This window comes from Dendropsophus ebraccatus, chromosome 14 (assembly GCF_027789765.1).
Source record: "Dendropsophus ebraccatus isolate aDenEbr1 chromosome 14, aDenEbr1.pat, whole genome shotgun sequence".
In the NCBI taxonomy this organism is placed as follows: domain Eukaryota; kingdom Metazoa; phylum Chordata; class Amphibia; order Anura; family Hylidae; genus Dendropsophus; species Dendropsophus ebraccatus.
Window position 1 is genome coordinate 77,193,721 of NC_091467.1, and position 7,908 is coordinate 77,201,628.

Consider the following 7,908-nt stretch of genomic DNA (forward strand, 5'->3'; position numbering starts at 1 on the left):
TCAGGTATAGACGCTGCCTCAGGAGGGGGTTCAGGTATAGACGCTGCCTCAGGAGGGGGTTCAGGTATAGACGCTGCCTCAGGAGGGGGTTCAGGTATAGACGCTGCCTCAGGAGGGGGTTCAGGTATAGACGCTGCCTCAGGAGGGGTTCAGGTATAGACGCTGCCTCAGGAGGGGGTTCAGGTATAGACGCTGCCTCAGGAGGGGGTTCAGGTATAGACGCTGCCTCAGGAGGGGGTTCAGGTATAGACGCTGCCTCAGGAGGGGGTTCAGGTATAGACGCTGCCTCAGGAGGGGTTCAGGTATAGACACTGCCTCAGGAGGGGTTCAGGTATAGACGCTGCCTCAGGAGGGGGTTCAGCTATAGATGCTGCCTCAGGAGGGGGTTCAGGTATAGACGCTGCCTCAGGAGGGGGTTCAGGTATAGACGCTGCCTCAGGAGGGGGTTCAGCTATAGACGCTGCCTCAGGAGGGGTTCAGGTATAGACGCTGCCTCAGGAGGGGGTTCAGGTATAGACGCTGCCTCAGGAGGGGGTTCAGGTATAGACGCTGCCTCAGGAGGGAGTTCAGGTATAGACGCTGCCTCAGGAGGGGGTTCAGGTATAGACGCTGCCTCAGGAGGGGGTTCAGGTATAGACGCTGCCTCAGGAGGGGGTTCAGATATAGACGCTGCCTCAGGAGGGGGTTCAGGTATAGACGCTGCCTCAGGAGGGGGTTCAGGTATAGACGCTGCCTCAGGAGGGGGTTCAGCTATAGACGCTGCCTCAGGAGGGGGATCAGGTATAGACGCTGCCTCAGGAGGGGGTTCAGGTATAGATGCTGCCTCAGGAGGGGGTTCAGGTATAGACGCTGCCTCAGGAGGGGGTTCAGGTATAGACGCTGCCTCAGGAGGGGGTTCAGCTATAGACGCTGCCTCAGGAGGGGGTTCAGCTATAGACGCTGCCTCAGGAGGGGGTTCAGCTATAGACGCTGCCTCAGGAGGGGGTTCAGGTATAGACGCTGCCTCAGGAGGGGGTTCAGGTATAGACGCTGCCTCAGGAGGGGGTTCAGATATAGACGCTGCCTCAGGAGGGGGTTCAGGCACAGACTTTGCCCCAGTAGTTTGCTTCAAGTTCCACAGACACTGTTAGGACCCCTGCCCTACCTCCATAGCACCGATCCGGCCGGCCGTGGAGTAAATGATTAACTGCACAGGAACGTTGCCGAGGATGAAGGTAGGAGACATACCATAAGAGACATAGATTCCTCCTTGGTCTTTTCTGCACAATAGGGATATAGCAGCAGGTTAGATTTGTGTAATCTGCTTATAGTTCCCTTTACCCATTAGAGCTTGTGCATTTGGCATATTACTGCATACTTTGGCACCCATAGAAGTCTATGTGACTATACCGCATCCCGTATGCCTCCAGCCTTTTATTAGGTCCAATGTGTGCCATATTACAGCAACACATAATATGACGACACAAGGAGGCATCAAAGGAGTCCACAGTCATGAAGAGAGTGTAAAAGCTTACACCTAACCTACCTCTATGCTGCCCCCCATGCTGCCATACCGCCACACCCCCATGCTGCCATACCGCCACACCCCCATGCTCCAACACCGCCACATTAGTTTATGAAGTCCCCAGAGAGGCCCGGTATTTATCGGCAGCTCTTCTTACTCCCCCATTCTCTCCATAAAACGATATACTGACCTTTAATGTGATGCGGAGACGGCGGTGGATTCACCTAATTGTCCTTTCTTCAGATGCAAGGACTCCGCTCTGGTTTATTATCCCTTTAAAGTAGATAATATAGAATTTTATGGATTCTCCATTTGAACGGCTCATGAATATCGTGCGTCTGCCGGGCTTGTAAACCGCTATAAACCGCGCAATGGAGACGTTTATATCGGATTGGAGGGTTTTGTGGTATTTAAGGCATCGCACAATCCGCACAATAAGGACAATAAGGAGGCGGCAGTATATCCGCACAATAAGGAGGCGGCAGTATATCCGCACAATAAGGAGGCGGCAGTATATCCGCAAAATAAGGAGGCGGCAGGATATCCGCACAATAAGGAGGCGGCAGTATATCCGCACAATAAGGAGGCGGCAGGATATCCGCAAAATAAGGAGGAGGCAGGATATCCGCAAAATAAGGAGGCGGCAGTATATCCGCACAATAAGGAGGCGGCAGTATATCCGCACAATAAGGAGGCGGCAGTATATCCGCACAATAAGGAGGCGGCAGTATATCCGCACAATAAGGAGGCGGCAGGATGTCCGCACAATAAGGAGGCGGCAGGATATCCGCACAATAAGGAGGCGGCAGTATATCCGCACAATAAGGAGGCGGCGGTATATCCGCACAATAAGGAGGCGGCAGTATATCCGCACAATAAGGAGGCGGCGGGATATCCGCACAATAAGGAGGCGGCGGGATATCCGCACAATAAGGAGGCGGCAGGATATCCGCACAATAAGGAGGCGGCGGGATATCCGCACAATAAGGAGGCGGCAGTATATCCGCACAATAAGGAGGCGGCAGGATATCCGCACAATAAGGAGGCGGCAGGATATCCACACAATAAGGAGGCGGAAGTATATCCCCACAATAAGGAGGCGGCAGGATATCCACACAATAAGGAGGCGGCAGTATATCCGCACAATAAGGAGGCGGCGGGATATCCGCACAATAAGGAGGCGGCGGGATATCCGCACAATAAGGAGGCGGCAGGATATCCGCACAATAAGGAGGCGGCAGGATATCCACACAATAAGGAGGCGGAAGTATATCCCCAGTATATCCACAGCAGGAAGATAGAGACACTCATCACTGCAGCCCAATTTATGGAAAAGGTTTCATAAACTTTCAATTTTCTCCACGTTTTTACAGGAGACGCGCAGCTCGTACAGATGAGCACGGAGTGGAGCAGGAATCCTATAGGATTTGGAATGGAATGCACAGCACCTCACTTTCTGGTACTATATGGACATTGATGGTTCAATAATATCTATCGACTTGATTTTGGGGGGGGGGGATAAGCGACTCCCTCCCTGTATTACTCCCTGCTCCAGGCCTAATGTGCATGTGTTCTTCCACTCTGCATCTTAAAGGGCCAGCGCATCCACCCAAATCTGTCAGACAGCTGCCCCCTGCCTGAGCTATAAGGTTCCAGCAGTTGTCCGGCATGTGTTCTATTACAGTGTGTGACCCCTGCTTGCTTTCTATATTGCTGTCTGTTGCCTTGTACTACATGACTCTCCCGTGTCTGACCTCGGCCTGTATGTGACTATGAGCCTGTCCTGTCCGGCCTTTTCATAAAGATAATATTCTCCTTCCCAACCTAAGTGCATAAAACCACAGTCTTGTTAGCCCCATTGTCAGCCACCACCTATACGTGAACCCTCCTGAGGCAGCGTCTCTACCTGAACCCCCTCCTGAGGCAGCGTCTCTACCTGAGCCCCCTCCTGAGGCAGCGTCTATACCTGAACCCCCTCCTGAGGCAGCGTCTATTCCTGAACCCCCTCCTGAGGCAGCATCTATACCTGAACCCCCTTCTGAGGCAGCGTCTATTCCTGAGCCCCCTCCTGAGGCAGCGTCTCTACCTGAACCCCCTCCTGAGGCAGCGTCTCTACCTGAACCCCCTCCTGATGCAGCGTCTACACCTTAACCCCCTCCTGAGGCAGCGTCTATACCATAACCCCCTCCTGAGGCAGCGTCTATACCTTAACCCCCTCCTGAGGCAGCGTCTATACCTTAACCCCCTCCTGAGGCAGCGTCTATACCTGAACCCCCTCCTGAGGCAGCGTCTATACCTGAACCCCCTCCTGAGGCAGCGTCTATACCTGAACCCCCTCCTGAGGCAGCGTCTATACCTGAACCCCCTCCTGAGGCAGCGTCTATACCTGAACCCCCTCCTAAGGCAGCGTCTATACCTGAACCCCCTCCTGAGGCAGCGTCTACACCTGAACCCCCTCCTGAGGCAGCGTCTATACCTGAACCCCCTACTGAGGCAGCGTCTATACCTGAATCCCCTCCTGAGGCAGCGTTTATACCTGAACCCCCTCCTGAGGCAGCGTCTATACCTGAATCCCCTCCTGAGGCAGCGTCTATACCTGAACCCCCTCCTAAAGCAGCGTCTATACCTGAACCCTCCTGAGGCAGCGTCTATAGCTGAACCCCCTCCTGAGGCAGCGTCTATACCTGAACCCCCTCCTGAGGCAGCGTCTATACCTGAACCCCCTCCTGAGGCAGCGTCTATACCTGAACCCCCTCCTGAGGCAGCGTTTATACCTGAACCCTCCTGAGGCAGCGTCTATAGCTGAACCCCCTCCTGAGGCAGCGTCTATACCTGCACCCCCTCCTGAGGCAGCGTTTATACCTGAACCCCCTCCTGAGGCAGCGTCTATACCTGAACCCCCTCCTGAGGCAGCGTCTATACCTGAACCCCCTCCTGAGGCAGCGTCTATACCTGAACCCCCTCCTGAGGCAGCGTCTATACCTGAACCCCCTCCTGAGGAAGCGTCTATACCTGAACCCCCTCCTGAGGCAGCGTCTATTCCTGAACCCCCTCCTGAGGCAGCGTCTATTCCTGAACCCCCTCCTGAGGCAGCGTCTATATCTGAACTCCCTCCTAAAGCAGCGTCTATACCTGAACCCCCTCCTGAGGCAGGGTCTATACCTAAACCCCCTCCTGAGGCAGCGTCTATACCTGAACCCGCTCCTGAGGACGCGTCTATACCTGAACCCCCTCCTGAGGCAGCGTCTATACCTGAACCCCCTCCTGAGGCAGCGTCTATACCTGAACCCCCTCCTGAGGCAGCGTCTATACCTGAACCCCCTCCTGAGGCAGCGTCTATACCTGAACCCCCTCCTGAGGCAGCGTCTATACCTGAACCCCCTCCTGAGGCAGCGTCTATACCTGAACCCCCTCTCCTGAGGCAGCGTCTATAACTGAACCCCCTCTCCTGAGGCAGAGTCTATACCTGAACCCCCTGCTGAGGCAGCATCTATACCTGAACCCCCTCCTAAGGCAGCGTCTATACCTGAACCCCCTCCTGAGGCAGCGTTTATACCTGAACCCCCTCCTGAGGCAGTGTCTATACCTGAACCCCCTCCTAAAGCAGCGTCTATACCTGAACCCTCCTGAGGCAGCGTCTATAGCTGAACCCCCTCCTGAGGCAGCGTCTATACCTGAACCCCCTCCTGAGGCAGCGTCTATACCTGAACCCCCTCCTGAGGCAGCGTCTATACCATAACCCCCTCCTGAGGCAGCGTCTATACCTGAACCCCTCCTGAGGCAGCGTCTATACCTTAACCCCCTCCTGAGGCAGCGTCTATACCTGAACCCCCTCCTGAGGCAGCGTCTATACCTGAACCCCCTCCTGAGGCAGCGTCTATACCTGAACCCCCTCCTGAGGCAGCGTCTATACCTGAACCCCCTCCTGAGGCAGCGTTTATACCTGAACCCCCTCCTGAGGCAGTCTATACCTGAACCCCCTCCTAAAGCAGCGTCTATACCTGAACCCTCCTGAGGCAGCGTCTATAGCTGAACCCCCTCCTGAGGCAGCGTCTATAGCTGAACCCCCTCCTGAGGCAGCGTCTATACCTGAACCCCCTCCTGAGGCAGCGTCTATACCTGAACCCCCTCCTGAGGCAGCGTTTATACCTGAACCCTCCTGAGGCAGCGTCTATAGCTGAACCCCCTCCTGAGGCAGCGTCTATACCTGAACCCCCTCCTGAGGCAGCGTTTATATCTGAACCCCCTCCTGAGGCAGCGTCTATACCTGAACCCCCTCCTGAGGCAGCGTTTATACCTGAACCCCCTCCTGAGGCAGCGTCTATACCTGAACCCCCTCCTGAGGCAGCGTCTATACCTGAACCCCCTCCTGAGGAAGCGTCTATACCTGAACCCCCTCCTGAGGCAGCGTCTATACCTGAACTCCCTCCTAAAGCAGCGTCTATACCTGAACCCCCTCCTGAGGCAGCGTCTATACCTAAACCCCCTCCTGAGGCAGCGTCTATACCTGAACCCCCTCCTGAGGCAGCGTCTATACCTGAACCCCCTCCTGAGGCAGCGTCTATACCTGAACCCCCTCCTGAGGCAGCGTCTATATCTGAACCCCCTCCTGAGGCAGCGTCTATACCTGAACCCCCTCTCCTGAGGCAGCGTCTATACCTGAACCCCCTCTCCTGAGGCAGCGTCTATACCTGAACCCCCTCCTGAGGCAGCGTCTATACCTGAACCCCCTCCTAAGGCAGCGTCTATACCTGAACCCCCTCCTGAGGCAGCGTTTATACCTGAACCCCCTCCTGAGGCAGTGTCTATACCTGAACCCCCTCCTAAAGCAGCGTCTATACCTGAACCCTCCTGAGGCAGCGTCTATAGCTGAACCCCCTCCTGAGGCAGCGTCTATACCTGAACCCCCTCCTGAGGCAGCGTCTATACCTGAACCCCCTCCTGAGGCAGCGTTTATACCTGAACCCTCCTGAGGCAGCGTCTATAGCTGAACCCCCTCCTGAGGCAGCGTCTATACCTGAACCCCCTCCTAAGGCAGCGTCTATACCTGAACCCCCTCCTGAGGCAGCGTCTATACCTGAACCCCCTCTCCTGAGGCAGCGTCTATACCTGAACCCCCTCCTGAGGCAGCGTCTATACCTGAACCCCCTCCTAAGGCAGCGTCTATACCTGAACCCCCTCCTGAGGCAGCGTCTTGTTGCCCCCGACAGTGAAGACCCGGGATGGCTTATACAAAGGCCTCAGGACTGGCTCAGTGGTTCACATCTGTTGGTTACACTGAACAAATCCATCAGATGCTGTAATCTAGACCAATGTGTATACAGTAACCTGCTCTTATAGGGTTAATCCCTAATTCTCCTCTGTTTCTGACTGCTGACCCAGCGCTGAGGACGTCAGGTGTGAGCTCCTCCGGGCCGCCAGGGCTGACAGGAGCGGAGTGTTCTGAGGACATGTAATGAGCAGTATTTAACACCTCTCTCTCCCTGGTGAGAAGAAGCTCGGCTGATCACAGCTGTGCCGCAGCGCCGCCATGTGGTGACACAGGGAGAGGAGAACTACAGACCGGGGATACAGGAGAAAAAGGCAAGAGTATATAGCTTCCTATATATCTATATCTATATATATGTACAGCTTTCTCTCTCTATATATATATACATATCTACAGCTTCATATATACACACACAGTATATACCGCCTCCTACAGCTTCCTATATATATATATATATATATATACACATATACATATACACACACACACACACAGTATATACCGCCTCTTACAGCTTCATCTATATACACTGTATATAGTCCCGGCCTTTGGGGACTAGGTAAGGACTGTCCTTATACACAGGCCTGATGTCATAGGAGACATACCGCCCTGTCCTTATACACAGGCCTGATGTCATAGGAGATATACGGCCCTGTCCTTATACACAGGCCTGATGTCATAGGAGATATACCGCCCTGTTATTATACACAGGCCTGATGTCATAGGAGATATACCGCCCTGTTATTATACACAGGTCTGATGTCATAGGAGACATACCGCCCTGTTATTATACACAGGTCTGATGTCATAGGAGACATACCGCCCTGTCCTTATACACAGGCCTGATGTATTTGTGAGCCTTCAATATGGCGTCTTTATAGACGGAAAGCAATGGATCCACAATGGCGGAATTCCATCTAGCTGACCTGACTACAATCACGTCCAGGAGACGTCCCCTCGGTCTTTAGCCGTATACTGACTTGTAGAGACATGTGGGACCCCCACACCCGATCCGGACGTCTGACTAGTGGCCTGCAGTGTCTGACTAGTGTCCTGCTGTGTCTGACTAGTGTCCTGCAGTGTCTGACTAGTGGCCTGCGGTGTCTGACTAGTGGCCTGCAGTGTCTGACTAGTG

The 7,908-nt window shown here is 54.3% G+C and overlaps 1 protein-coding gene across 4 annotated transcripts in view; it reads right to left on the reverse strand.

The window, feature by feature from the left end:
* The window catches only part of KIAA1755 (KIAA1755 ortholog), a 166,799-nt gene that overhangs the window by 26,890 nt on the left and 132,001 nt on the right, over positions 1-7,908 (reverse strand). The window lies entirely within an intron of this gene.